Source organism: Heloderma suspectum, chromosome 1, assembly GCF_057233095.1.
Source record: "Heloderma suspectum isolate Gila_16-S chromosome 1, 16-S_ref, whole genome shotgun sequence".
Classification (NCBI taxonomy): Eukaryota; Metazoa; Chordata; class Lepidosauria; order Squamata; family Helodermatidae; genus Heloderma; species Heloderma suspectum.
In genome coordinates, this window is record NC_139458.1 from 238,021,929 (window position 1) to 238,037,317 (window position 15,389).

Genomic DNA, 15,389 nt, shown 5'->3' on the forward strand with positions numbered 1-15,389 from the left:
ATGTCTACCATACTGACATTTGGTACCCTCTGTGGACGGCGGTATATTTAAGTCCATAGAGGAAATTAGGGTTGAGACTCAAATTAGGGTTAGGGTTGGCGAGACTTGGCTTCCCAGGATGGAACCAGGGCGTCTGTAAAGCCAAGCATGTTGAAACAGATTGAGTGGCCCAACAGGATGTGTTCCCTCCTGTCTTTTAGTACACCGCATGGACTGGGGGATGTTAAAGTTCCTCTAGAAAATTTGGGTAAAACCCCAAGTTAGGGTTAGAGTTGGGGAGACTTGGCTTCCGAGGAGGGAACCAGGGTCTTGGGGAAGACTAGCTTGGTGAAACGAACTGAGCAGGTCATCAGAAAGGGGTGCCGACCGTCTTTTCGTACAACGTGAGGACGGGGTGATATTTCAGTCTAAACAGGAAATAAGGGTTGAGACTCAAATTAGGGTTAGGGTTGGGGACACTAGGCTTCCCAGGAAGGAACCAGCATCTTGGTAAAGCCTAGATTGGTCAAACAGACTGAGTGAGCCATTGGAGGTTAACTAACTGCCCATTAGTACAGCTTGTGGACAGGGACAAGTTTCAGTCCCGAGAGGAAATTAGGGTTAAGACCCAACTGAGGGTTAGGGGTCAGGAGACTTGGCTTCCCAGAATGGAAACAGGGTGTTGCTGAAGCCAAGCATGGTGAAACAGACTGAGAGGGCCAAAGGAATGGTGTGCCTGCCTTCTTTTAGTGCGACCTGTGGATGGGGGTTTGTGACAGTTGCACAAGTAAATTAGGGTTAAGACTCAACTTAGGGTTAGGGTTCGGGAGACTTGGCTTCCCTGGATTGAACCAGGGCCTCGGAAAAGCCAAGCATGCAGAAATAGGATAAGTGGGCCTGCAGGATGGGTTGCCTCCTGTCTTTTAGTACACCGCGTGGACGAGGGGATGTTTCATTCCCAAAATAAAGTAGGGTAAAAACCCAAGTTAGGGTTAGGGTTGGGGAAACTGGGCTTCCTAGGTAAGAAACGGGTTCTTGGTGAAGCCTAGCTTGGTGAATCAGCCTGAGGGGGACATCAAGATGTCTTCCATACTGACATTTGGTACACTCTGTGGACGGCGGTATGTTTCAGTCCAAAGAGGAAATTAGGGTTGAGACTCAAATTAGGGTTAGGGTTGGTCAGACTTGGCTTCCCAGGATGGAACCAGGGCCTCTGTAAAGCCAAGCGTGTTGAAACAGATTGAGTGGCCCAACAGGATGTGTTCCCTCCTGTCTTTTAGTACACTGCGTGGACTGGGGGATGTTAAAGTTCCTCTAGAAAATTTGGGTAAAAACCCAAGTTAGGGTTAGGGTTGGGGAGACTTGGCTTCCGACGAGGGAACCAGGGTCTTGGGGAAGACTAGCTTGGTGAAACGAACTGAGCAGGTCATCAGAAAGGGGTGCCGACCGTCTTTTCGTACAACGTGAGGACGGGGTGATGTTTCAGTCTAAACAGGAAATCAGGGTTGAGACTCAAATTAGGGTTAGGGTTGGGGACACTAGGCTTCCCAGGAAGGAACCAGCATCTTGGTGAAGCATAGATTAGTCAAACAGACTGAGTGAGCCATTGGAGGATAACATACTGCCCATTAGTACAGCTTGTGGACAGGGACATGTTTCAGTCCCAAGAGAAAATTAGGGTTCAGACCCAACTGAGGGTTAGGGGTCAGGAGACTTGGCTTCCCAGAATGGAAACAGGGTGTTGCTGAAGCCAAGCATGGTGAAACAGACGGAGAGGGCCAAAGGAATGGTGTGCCTGCCTTCTTTTAGTGCGACCTGTGGATGGGGGTTTGTGACAGTTGCACAAGTAAATTAGGGTTAAGACTCAAGTTAGGGTTAGGGTTCGGGAGACTTGGCTTCCCTGGATTGAACCAGGGCCTCAGAAAAGCCAAGCATGCAGAAATAGGATAAGTGGGCCTGCAGGATGGGTTGCCTCCTGTCTTTTAGTACACCGCGTGGACGAGGGGATGTTTCATTCCCAAAATAAAGTAGGGTACAAACCCAAGTTAGGGTTAGGGTTGGGGAAACTGGGCTTCCTAGGTAAGAAACAGGTTCTTGGTGAAGCCTAGCTTGGTGAATCAGCCTGAGGGGGACATCAAGATGTCTTCCATACTGACATTTGGTACACTCTGTGGACGGCGGTATGTTTCAGTCCAAAGAGGAAATTAGGGTTGAGACTCAAATTAGGGTGAGGGTTGGCGAGACTTGGCTTCCCAGGATGGAACCAGGGCGTCTGTAAAGCCAAGCATGTTGAAACAGATTGAGTGGCCCAACAGGATGTGTTCCCTCCTGTCTTTTAGTACACTGCGTGGACTGGGGGATGTTAAAGTTCCTCTGGAAAATTTGGGTAAAAACCCAAGTTAGGGTTAGGGTTGGGGAGACTTGGCTTCCGAGGAGGGAACCAGGGTCTTGGGGAAGACTAGCTTGGTGAAACGAACTGAGCAGGTCATCAGAAAGGGGTGCCGACCGTCTTTTCGTACAACGTGAGGACGGGGTGATGTTTCAGTCTAAACAGGAAATAAGGGTTGAGACTCAAATTAGGGTTAGGGTTGGGGACACTAGGCTTCCCAGGAAGGATACAGCGTCTTGGTGAAGCCTAGATTGGTCAAACAGACTGAGTGAGCCATTGGAGGATAACATACTGCCCATTAGTACAGCTTGTGGACAGGGACATGTTTCAGTCCCAAGAGGAAATTAGGGTTCAGACTCATCTTTGGGTTAGGGGTCAGGAGACTTGGCTTCCCAGAATGGAAACAGGGTGTTGCTGAAGCCAAGCATGGTGAAACAGACTGAGAGGGCCAAAGGAATGGTGTGCCTGCCGTCTTTTAGTACAACCTGTGGATGGGGGTTTGTGACAGTTGCACAAGTAAATTAGGGTTAAGACTCAAGTTAGGGTTAGGGTTCGGGAGATTTGGCTTTCCTGGAGTGAACCAGGGCCTCGGAAAAGCCAAGCATGTAGAAATAGGATAAGTGGGCCTGCAGGATGGGTTGCCTCCTGTCTTTTAGTACACCGCGTGGACGAGGGGATGTTTCATTCCCAAAATAAAGTAGGGTAAAAACCCAAGTTAGGGTTAGGGTTGGGGAAACTGGGCTTCCTAGGTAAGAAACAGGTTCTTGGTGAAGCCTAGCTTGGTGAATCAGCCTGAGGGGGACATCAAGATGTCTACCATACTGACATTTGGTACCCTCTGTGGACGGCGGTATATTTAAGTCCATAGAGGAAATTAGGGTTGAGACTCAAATTAGGGTGAGGGTTGGCGAGACTTGGCTTCCCAGGATGGAACCAGGGCGTCTGTAAAGCCAAGCATGTTGAAACAGATTGAGTGGCCCAACAGGATGTGTTCCCTCCTGTCTTTTAGTACACCGCATGGACTGGGGGATGTTAAAGTTCCTCTAGAAAATTTGGGTAAAACCCCAAGTTAGGGTTAGAGTTGGGGAGACTTGGCTTCCGAGGAGGGAACCAGGGTCTTGGGGAAGACTAGCTTGGTGAAACGAACTGAGCAGGTCATCAGAAAGGGGTGCCGACCGTCTTTTCGTACAACGTGAGGACGGGGTGATATTTCAGTCTAAACAGGAAATAAGGGTTGAGACTCAAATTAGGGTTAGGGTTGGGGACACTAGGCTTCCCAGGAAGGAACCAGCATCTTGGTAAAGCCTAGATTGGTCAAACAGACTGAGTGAGCCATTGGAGGTTAACTAACTGCCCATTAGTACAGCTTGTGGACAGGGACAAGTTTCAGTCCCGAGAGGAAATTAGGGTTAAGACCCAACTGAGGGTTAGGGGTCAGGAGACTTGGCTTCCCAGAATGGAAACAGGGTGTTGCTGAAGCCAAGCATGGTGAAACAGACTGAGAGGGCCAAAGGAATGGTGTGCCTGCCTTCTTTTAGTGCGACCTGTGGATGGGGGTTTGTGACAGTTGCACAAGTAAATTAGGGTTAAGACTCAAGTTAGGGTTAGGGTTCGGGAGACTTGGCTTCCCTGGATTGAACCAGGGCCTCGGAAAAGCCAAGCATGCAGAAATAGGATAAGTGGGCCTGCAGGATGGGTTGCCTCCTGTCTTTTAGTACACCGCGTGGACGAGGGGATGTTTCATTCCCAAAATAAAGTAGGGTAAAAACCCAAGTTAGGGTTAGGGTTGGGGAAACTGGGCTTCCTAGGTAAGAAACGGGTTCTTGGTGAAGCCTAGCTTGGTGAATCAGCCTGAGGGGGACATCAAGATGTCTTCCATACTGACATTTGGTACACTCTGTGGACGGCGGTATGTTTCAGTCCAAAGAGGAAATTAGGGTTGAGACTCAAATTAGGGTGAGGGTTGGCGAGACTTGGCTTCCCAGGATGGAACCAGGGCGTCTGTAAAGCCAAACATGTTGAAACAGATTGAGTGGCCCAACAGGATGTGTTCCCTCCTGTCTTTTAGTACACCGCATGGACTGGGGGATGTTAAAGTTCCTCTAGAAAATTTGGGTAAAACCCCAAGTTAGGGTTAGAGTTGGGGAGACTTGGCTTCCGAGGAGGGAACCAGGGTCTTGGGGAAGACTAGCTTGGTGAAACGAACTGAGCAGGTCATCAGAAATGGGTGCCGACCGTCTTTTCGTACAACGTGAGGAAGGGGTGATGTTTCAGTCTAAACAGGAAATAAGGGTTGAGACTCAAATTAGGGTTAGGGTTGGGGACACTAGGCTTCCCAGGAAGGAACCAGCGTCTTGGTAAAGCCTAGATTGGTCAAACAGACTGAGTGAGCCATTGGAGGATAACATACTGCCCGTTAGTACAGCTTGTGGACAGGGACATGTTTCAGTCCCAAGAGGAAATTAGGGTTCAGACCCAACTGAGGGTTAGGGGTCAGGAGACTTGGCTTCCCAGAATGGAAACAGGGTGTTGCTGAAGCCAAGCATGGTGAAACAGACGGAGAGGGCCAAAGGAATGGTGTGCCTGCCTTCTTTTAGTGCGACCTGTGGATGGGGGTTTGTGACAGTTGCACAAGTAAATTAGGGTTAAGACTCAAGTTAGGGTTAGGGTTCGGGAGACTTGGCTTCCCTGGATTGAACCAGGGCCTCGGAAAAGCCAAGCATGCAGAAATAGGATAAGTGGGCCTGCAGGATGGGTTGCCTCCTGTCTTTTAGTACACCGCGTGGACGAGGGGATGTTTCATTCCCAAAATAAAGTAGGGTACAAACCCAAGTTAGGGTTAGGGTTGGGGAAACTGGGCTTCCTAGGTAAGAAACAGGTTCTTGGTGAAGCCTAGCTTGGTGAATCAGCCTGAGGGGGACATCAAGATGTCTTCCATACTGACATTTGGTACACTCTGTGGACGGCGGTATGTTTCAGTCCAAAGAGGAAATTAGGGTTGAGACTCAAATTAGGGTGAGGGTTGGCGAGACTTGGCTTCCCAGGATGGAACCAGGGCATCTGTAAAGCCAAGCATGTTGAAACAGATTGAGTGGCCCAACAGGATGTGTTCCCTCCTGTCTTTTAGTACACTGCGTGGACTGGGGGATGTTAAAGTTCCTCTAGAAAATTTGGGTAAAAACCCAAGTTAGGGTTAGGGTTGGGGAGACTTGGCTTCCGAGGAGGGAACCAGGGTCTTGGGGAAGACTAGCTTGGTGAAACGAACTGAGCAGGTCATCAGAAAGGGGTGCCGACCGTCTTTTCGTACAACGTGAGGACGGGGTGATGTTTCAGTCTAAACAGGAAATAAGGGTTGAGACTCAAATTAGGGTTAGGGTTGGGGACACTAGGCTTCCCAGGAAGGAACCAGCGTCTTGGTAAAGCCTAGATTGGTCAAACAGACTGAGTGAGCCATTAGAGGTTAAGTAACTGCCCATTAGTACAGCTTGTGGACAGGGACAAGTTTCAGTCCCGAGAGGAAATTAGGGTTAAGACCCAACTGAGGGTTATGGGTCAGGAGACTTGGCTTCCCAGAATGGAAACAGGGTGTTGCTGAAGCCAAGCATGGTGAAACAGACTGAGAGGGCCAAAGGAATGGTCTGCCTGCCGTCTTTTAGTACAACCTGTGCATGGGGGTTTGTGACAGTTGCACAAGTAAATTAGGGTTAAGACTCAAGTTAGGGTTAGGGTTCGGGAGATTTGGCTTTCCTGGAGTGAACCAGGGCCTCAGAAAAGCCAAGCATGTAGAAATAGGATAAGTGGGCCTGCAGGATGGGTTGCCTCCTGTCTTTTAGTACACCGCATGGACGAGGGGATGTTTCATTCCCAAAATAAAGTAGGGTAAAAACCCAAGTTAGGGTTAGGGTTGGGGAAACTGGGCTTCCTAGGTAAGAAACGGGTTCTTGGTGAAGCCTAGCTTGGTGAATCAGCCTGAGGGGGACATCAAGATGTCTACCATACTGACATTTGGTACCCTCTGTGGACGGCGGTATATTTAAGTCCATAGAGGAAATTAGGGTTGAGACTCAAATTAGGGTTAGGGTTGGCGAGACTTGGCTTCCCAGGATGGAACCAGGGCGTCTGTAAAGCCAAGCATGTTGAAACAGATTGAGTGGCCCAACAGGATGTGTTCCCTCCTGTCTTTTAGTACACCGCATGGACTGGGGGATGTTAAAGTTCCTCTAGAAAATTTGGGTAAAACCCCAAGTTAGGGTTAGAGTTGGGGAGACTTGGCTTCCGAGGAGGGAACCAGGGTCTTGGGGAAGACTAGCTTGGTGAAACGAACTGAGCAGGTCATCAGAAAGGGGTGCCGACCGTCTTTTCGTACAACGTGAGGACGGGGTGATATTTCAGTCTAAACAGGAAATCAGGGTTGAGACTCAAATTAGGGTTAGGGTTGGGGACACTAGGCTTGCCAGGAAGGATCCTGCATCTTGGTAAAGCCTAGATTGGTCAAACAGACTGAGTGAGCCATTGGAGGTTAACTAACTGCCCATTAGTACAGCTTGTGGACAGGGACAAGTTTCAGTCCCGAGAGGAAATTAGGGTTAAGACCCAACTGAGGGTTAGGGGTCAGGAGACTTGGCTTCCCAGAATGGAAACAGGGTGTTGCTGAAGCCAAGCATGGTGAAACAGACTGAGAGGGCCAAAGGAATGGTGTGCCTGCCTTCTTTTAGTGCGACCTGTGGATGGGGGTTTGTGACAGTTGCACAAGTAAATTAGGGTTAAGACTCAAGTTAGGGTTAGGGTTCGGGAGACTTGGCTTCCCTGGATTGAACCAGGGCCTCGGAAAAGCCAAGCATGCAGAAATAGGATAAGTGGGCCTGCAGGATGGGTTGCCTCCTGTCTTTTAGTACACCGCGTGGACGAGGGGATGTTTCATTCCCAAAATAAAGTAGGGTAAAAACCCAAGTTAGGGTTAGGGTTGGGGAAACTGGGCTTCCTAGGTAAGAAACGGGTTCTTGGTGAAGCCTAGCTTGGTGAATCAGCCTGAGGGGGACATCAAGATGTCTTCCATACTGACATTTGGTACACTCTGTGGACGGCGGTATGTTTCAGTCCAAAGAGGAAATTAGGGTTGAGACTCAAATTAGGGTGAGGGTTGGCGAGACTTGGCTTCCCAGGATGGAACCAGGGCGTCTGTAAAGCCAAGCATGTTGAAACAGATTGAGTGGCCCAACAGGATGTGTTCCCTCCTGTCTTTTAGTACACTGCGTGGACTGGGGGATGTTAAAGTTCCTCTAGAAAATTTGGGTAAAAACCCAAGTTAGGGTTAGGGTTGGGAAGACTTGGCTTCCGAGGTGGGAACCAGGGTCTTGGGGAAGACTAGCTTGGTGAAACGAACTGAGCAGGTCATCAGAAAGGGGTGCCGACCGTCTTTTCGTACAACGTGAGGACGGGGTGATGTTTCAGTCTAAACAGGAAATAAGGGTTGAGACTCAAATTAGGGTTAGGGTTGGGGACACTAGGCTTCCCAGGAAGGAACCAGCGTCTTGGTGAAGCATAGATTGGTCAAACAGACTGAGTGAGCCATTGGAGGATAACATACTGCCCATTAGTACAGCTTGTGGACAGGGACATGTTTCAGTCCCAAGAGGAAATAAGGGTTCAGACCCAACTTAGGGTTAGGGGTCAGGAGACTTGGCTTCCCAGAATGGAAACAGGGTGTTGCTGAAGCCAAGCATGGTGAAACAGACGGAGAGGGCCAAAGGAATGGTGTGCCTGCCTTCTTTTAGTGCGACCTGTGGATCGGGGTTTGTGACAGTTGCACAAGTAAATTAGGGTTAAGACTCAAGTTAGGGTTAGGGTTTGGGAGACTTGGCTTCCCTGGATTGAACCAGGGCCTCGGAAAAGCCAAGCATGCAGAAATAGGATAAGTGGGCCTGCAGGATGGGTTGCCTCCTGTCTTTTAGTACACCGCGTGGACGAGGGGATGTTTCATTCCCAAAATAAAGTAGGGTACAAACCCAAGTTAGGGTTAGGGTTGGGGAAACTGGGCTTCCTAGGTAAGAAACGGGTTCTTGGTGAAGCCTAGCTTGGTGAATCAGCCTGAGGGGGACATCAAGATGTCTTCCATACTGACATTTGGTACCCTCTGTGGACGGCGGTATGTTTCAGTCCAAAGAGGAAATTAGGGTTGAGACTCAAATTAGGGTGAGGGTTGGCGAGACTTGGCTTCCCAGGATGGAACCAGGGCGTCTGTAAAGCCAAACATGTTGAAACAGATTGAGTGGCCCAACAGGATGTGTTCCCTCCTGTCTTTTAGTACACCGCATGGACTGGGGGATGTTAAAGTTCCTCTAGAAAATTTGGGTAAAACCCCAAGTTAGGGTTAGAGTTGGGGAGACTTGGCTTCCGAGGAGGGAACCAGGGTCTTGGGGAAGACTAGCTTGGTGAAACGAACTGAGCAGGTCATCAGAAATGGGTGCCGACCGTCTTTTCGTACAACGTGAGGAAGGGGTGATGTTTCAGTCTAAACAGGAAATAAGGGTTGAGACTCAAATTAGGGTTAGGGTTGGGGACACTAGGCTTCCCAGGAAGGAACCAGCGTCTTGGTAAAGCCTAGATTGGTCAAACAGACTGAGTGAGCCATTGGAGGTTAACTAACTGCCCATTAGTACAGCTTGTGGACAGGGACAAGCTTCAGTCCCGAGAGGAAATTAGGGTTAAGACCCAACTGAGGGTTAGGGGTCAGGAGACTTGGCTTCCCAGAATGGAAACAGGGTGTTGCTGAAGCCAAGCATGGTGAAACAGACGGAGAGGGCCAAAGGAATGGTGTGCCTGCCTTCTTTTAGTGCGACCTGTGGATGGGGGTTTGTGACAGTTGCACAAGTAAATTAGGGTTAAGACTCAAGTTAGGGTTAGGGTTCGGGAGACTTGGCTTCCCTGGAGTGAACCAGGGCCTCGGAAAAGCCAAGCATGTAGAAATAGGATAAGTGGGCCTGCAGGATGGGTTGCCTCCTGTCTTTTAGTACACCGCATGGACGAGGGGATGTTTCATTCCCAAAATAAAGTAGGGTAAAAACCCAAGTTAGGGTTAGGGTTGGGGAAACTGGGCTTCCTAGGTAAGAAACGGGTTCTTGGTGAAGCCTAGCTTGGTGAATCAGCCTGAGGGGGACATCAAGATGTCTTCCATACTGACATTTGGTACCCTCTGTGGACGGCGGTATGTTTCAGTCCAAAGAGGAAATTAGGGTTGAGACTCAAATTAGGGTTAGGGATGGCGAGACTTGGCTTCCCAGGATGGAACCAGGGCGTCTGTAAAGCCAAGCATGTTGAAAAAGATTGAGTGGCCCAACAGGATGTGTTCCCTCCTTTCTTTTAGTACACCGCATGGACTGGGGGATGTTAAAGTTCCTCTAGAAAATTTGGGTAAAACCCCAAGTTAGGGTTAGAGTTGGGGAGACTTGGCTTCCGAGGAGGGAACCAGGGTCTTGGGGAAGACTAGCTTGGTGAAACGAACTGAGCAGGTCATCAGAAAGGGGTGCCGACCGTCTTTTCGTACAACGTGAGGACGGGGTGATGTTTCAGTCTAAACAGGAAATCAGGGTTGAGACTCAAATTAGGGTTAGGGTTGGGGACACTAGGCTTGCCAGGAAGGAACCTGCGTCTTGGTAAAGCCTAGATTGGTCAAACAGACTGAGTGAGCCATTGGAGGTTAACTAACTGCCCCTTAGTACAGCTTGTGGACAGGGACAAGTTTCAGTCCCAAGAGGAAATTAGGGTTAAGACCCAACTGAGGGTTAGGGGTCAGGAGACTTGGCTTCCCAGAATGGAAACAGGGTGTTGCTGAAGCCAAGCATGGTGAAACAGACTGAGAGGGCCAAAGGAATGGTGTGCCTGCCTTCTTTTAGTGCGACCTGTGGATCGGGGTTTGTGACAGTTGCACAAGTAAATTAGGGTTAAGACTCAAGTTAGGGTTAGGGTTCGGGAGACTTGGCTTCCCTGGATTGAACCAGGGCCTCGGAAAAGCCAAGCATGCAGAAATAGGATAAGTGGGCCTGCAGGATGGGTTGCCTCCTGTCTTTTAGTACACCGCGTGGACGAGGGGATGTTTCATTCCCAAAATAAAGTAGTGTACAAACCCAAGTTAGGGTTAGGGTTGGGGAAACTGGGCTTCCTAGGTAAGAAACGGGTTCTTGGTGAAGCCTAGCTTGGTGAATCAGCCTGAGGGGGACATCAAGATGTCTTCCATACTGACATTTGGTACACTCTGTGGACGGCGGTATGTTTCAGTCCAAAGAGGAAATTAGGGTTGAGACTCAAATTAGGGTGAGGGTTGGCGAGACTTGGCTTCCCAGGATGGAACCAGGGCGTCTGTAAAGCCAAACATGTTGAAACAGATTGAGTGGCCCAACAGGATGTGTTCCCTCCTGTCTTTTAGTACACCGCATGGACTGGGGGATGTTAAAGTTCCTCTAGAAAATTTGGGTAAAACCCCAAGTTAGGGTTAGAGTTGGGGAGACTTGGCTTCCGAGGAGGGAACCAGGGTCTTGGGGAAGACTAGCTTGGTGAAACGAACTGAGCAGGTCATCAGAAAGGGGTGCCGACCGTCTTTTCGTACAACGTGAGGAAGGGGTGATGTTTCAGTCTAAACAGGAAATAAGGGTTGAGACTCAAATTAGGGTTAGGGTTGGGGACACTAGGCTTCCCAGGAAGGAACCAGCGTCTTGGTAAAGCCTAGATTGGTCAAACAGACTGAGTGAGCCATTGGAGGTTAACTAACTGCCCATTAGTACAGCTTGTGGACAGGGACAAGCTTCAGTCCCGAGAGGAAATTAGGGTTAAGACCCAACTGAGGGTTAGGGGTCAGGAGACTTGGCTTCCCAGAATGGAAACAGGGTGTTGCTGAAGCCAAGCATGGTGAAACAGACTGAGAGGGCCAAAGGAATGGTGTGCCTGCCTTCTTTTAGTGCGACCTGTGGATGGGGGTTTGTGACAGTTGCACAAGAAAATTAGGGTTAAGACTCAAGTTAGGGTTAGGATTCGGGAGATTTTGCTTCCCTGGAGTGAACCAGGGCCTCGGAAAAGCCAAGCATGTAGAAATAGGATAAGTGGGCCTGCAGGATGGGTTGCCTCCTGTCTTTTAGTACACCGCGTGGACGAGGGGATGTTTCATTCCCAAAATAAAGTAGGGTAAAAACCCAAGTTAGGGTTAGGGTTGGGGAAACTGGGCTTCCTAGGTAAGAAACGGGTTCTTGGTGAAGCCTAGCTTGGTGAATCAGCCTGAGGGGGACATCAAGATGTCTACCATACTGACATTTGGTACCCTCTGTGGACGGCGGTATGTTTCAGTCCAAAGAGGAAATTAGGGTTGAGACTCAAATTAGGGTTAGGGTTGGCGAGACTTGGCTTCCCAGGATGGAACCAGGGCATCTGTAAAGCCAAGCATGTTGAAACAGATTGAGTGGCCCAACAGGATGTGTTCCCTCCTGTCTTTTAGTACACCGCATGGACTGGGGGATGTTAAAGTTCCTCTAGAAAATTTGGGTAAAACCCCAAGTTAGGGTTAGAGTTGGGGAGACTTGGCTTCCGAGGAGGGAACCAGGGTCTTGGGGAAGACTAGCTTGGTGAAACGAACTGAGCAGGTCATCAGAAAGGGGTGCCGACCATCTTTTCGTACAACGTGAGGAAGGGGTGATGTTTCAGTCTAAACAGGAAATAAGGGTTGAGACTCAAATTAGGGTTAGGGTTGGGGACACTAGGCTTCCCAGGAAGGAACCAGCGTCTTGGTGAAGCATAGATTGGTCAAACAGACTGAGTGAGCCATTGGAGGATAACATACTGCCCATTAGTACAGCTTGTGGACAGGGACATGTTTCAGTCCCAAGAGGAAATTAGGGTTCAGACCCAACTTAGGGTTAGGGGTCAGGAGACTTGGCTTCCCAGAATGGAAACAGGGTGTTGCTGAAGCCAAGCATGGTGAAACAGACTGAGAGGGCCAAAGGAATGGTGTGCCTGCCTTCTTTTAGTGCGACCTGTGGATGGGGGTTTGTGACAGTTGCACAAGTAAATTAGGGTTAAGACTCAAGTTAGGGTTAGGGTTCGGGAGACTTGGCTTCCCTGGAGTGAACCAGGGCCTCGGAAAAGCCAAGCATGTAGAAATAGGATAAGTGGGCCTGCAGGATGGGTTGCCTCCTGTCTTTTAGTACACCGCATGGACGAGGGGATGTTTCATTCCCAAAATAAAGTAGGGTAAAAACCCAAGTTAGGGTTAGGGTTGGGGAAACTGGGCTTCCTAGGTAAGAAACGGGTTCTTGGTGAAGCCTAGCTTGGTGAATCAGCCTGAGGGGGACATCAAGATGTCTTCCATACTGAGATTTGGTACCCTCTGTGGACGGCGGTATGTTTCAGTCCAAAGAGGAAATTAGGGTTGAGACTCAAATTAGGGTTAGGGATGGCGAGACTTGGCTTCCCAGGATGGAACCAGGGCGTCTGTAAAGCCAAGCATGTTGAAAAAGATTGAGTGGCCCAACAGGATGTGTTCCCTCCTTTCTTTTAGTACACCGCATGGACTGGGGGATGTTAAAGTTCCTCTAGAAAATTTGGGTAAAACCCCAAGTTAGGGTTAGAGTTGGGGAGACTTGGCTTCCGAGGAGGGAACCAGGGTCTTGGGGAAGACTAGCTTGGTGAAACGAACTGAGCAGGTCATCAGAAAGGGGTGCCGACCGTCTTTTCGTACAACGTGAGGACGGGGTGATGTTTCAGTCTAAACAGGAAATCAGGGTTGAGACTCAAATTAGGGTTAGGGTTGGGGACACTAGGCTTGCCAGGAAGGAACCTGCGTCTTGGTAAAGCCTAGATTGGTCAAACAGACTGAGTGAGCCATTGGAGGTTAACTAACTGCCCCTTAGTACAGCTTGTGGACAGGGACAAGTTTCAGTCCCGAGAGGAAATTAGGGTTAAGACCCAACTGAGGGTTAGGGGTCAGGAGACTTGGCTTCCCAGAATGGAAACAGGGTGTTGCTGAAGCCAAGCATGGTGAAACAGACTGAGAGGGCCAAAGGAATGGTGTGCCTGCCTTCTTTTAGTGCGACCTGTGGATGGGGGTTTGTGACAGTTGCACAAGTAAATTAGGGTTAAGACTCAAGTTAGGGTTAGGGTTCGGGAGACTTGGCTTCCCTGGATTGAACCAGGGCCTCGGAAAAGCCAAGCATGCAGAAATAGGATAAGTGGGCCTGCAGGATGTGTTGCCTCCTGTCTTTTAGTACACCGCGTGGACGAGGGGATGTTTCATTCCCAAAATAAAGTAGGGTAAAAACCCAAGTTAGGGTTAGGGTTGGGGAAACTGGGCTTCCTAGGTAAGAAACGGGTTCTTGGTGAAGCCTAGCTTGGTGAATCAGCCTGAGGGGGACATCAAGATGTCTTCCATACTGACATTTGGTACACTCTGTGGACGGCGGTATGTTTCAGTCCAAAGAGGAAATTAGGGTTGAGACTCAAATTAGGGTTAGGGTTGGCGAGACTTGGCTTCCCAGGATGGAACCAGGGCCTCTGTAAAGCCAAGCGTGTTGAAACAGATTGAGTGGCCCAACAGGATGTGTTCCCTCCTGTCTTTTAGTACACTGCGTGGACTGGGGGATGTTAAAGTTCCTCTAGAAAATTTGGGTAAAAACCCAAGTTAGGGTTAGGGTTGGGGAGACTTGGCTTCCGACGAGGGAACCAGGGTCTTGGGGAAGACTAGCTTGGTGAAACGAACTGAGCAGGTCATCAGAAAGGGGTGCCGACCGTCTTTTCGTACAACGTGAGGACGGGGTGATGTTTCAGTCTAAACAGGAAATAAGGGTTGAGACTCAAATTAGGGTTAGGGTTGGGGACACTAGGCTTCCCAGGAAGGAACCAGCATCTTGGTGAAGCATAGATTAGTCAAACAGACTGAGTGAGCCATTGGAGGATAACATACTGCCCATTAGTACAGCTTGTGGACAGGGACATGTTTCAGTCCCAAGAGGAAATTAGGGTTCAGACCCAACTGAGGGTTAGGGGTCAGGAGACTTGGCTTCCCAGAATGGAAACAGGGTGTTGCTGAAGCCAAGCATGGTGAAACAGACGGAGAGGGCCAAAGGAATGGTGTGCCTGCCTTCTTTTAGTGCGACCTGTGCATGGGGGTTTGTGACAGTTGCACAAGTAAATTAGGGTTAAGACTCAAGTTAGGGTTAGGGTTCGGGAGACTTGGCTTCCCTGGATTGAACCAGGGCCTCGGAAAAGACAAGCATGCAGAAATAGGATAAGTGGGCCTGCAGGATGGGTTGCCTCCTGTCTTTTAGTACACCGCGTGGACGAGGGGATGTTTCATTCCCAAAATAAAGTAGGGTACAAACCCAAGTTAGGGTTAGGGTTGGGGAAACTGGGCTTCCTAGGTAAGAAACAGGTTCTTGGTGAAGCCTAGCTTGGTGAATCAGCCTGAGGGGGACATCAAGATGTCTTCCATACTGACATTTGGTACACTCTGTGGACGGCGGTATGTTTCAGTCCAAAGAGGAAATTAGGGTTGAGACTCAAATTAGGGTGAGGGTTGGCGAGACTTGGCTTCCCAGGATGGAACCAGGGCATCTGTAAAGCCAAGCATGTTGAAACAGATTGAGTGGCCCAACAGGATGTGTTCCCTCCTGTCTTTTAGTACACTGCGTGGACTGGGGGATGTTAAAGTTCCTCTAGAAAATTTGGGTAAAAACCCAAGTTAGGGTTAGGGTTGGGGAGACTTGGCTTCCGAGGAGGGAACCAGGGTCTTGGGGAAGACTAGCTTGGTGAAACGAACTGAGCAGGTCATCAGAAAGGGGTGCCGACCGTCTTTTCGTACAACGTGAGGACGGGGTGATGTTTCAGTCTAAACAGGAAATAAGGGTTGAGACTCAAATTAGGGTTAGGGTTGGGGACACTAGGCTTCCCAGGAAGGAACCAGTGTCTTGGTAAAGCCTAGATTGGTCAAACAGACTGAGTGAGCCATTAGAGGTTAAGTAACTGCCCATTAGTACAGCTTGTG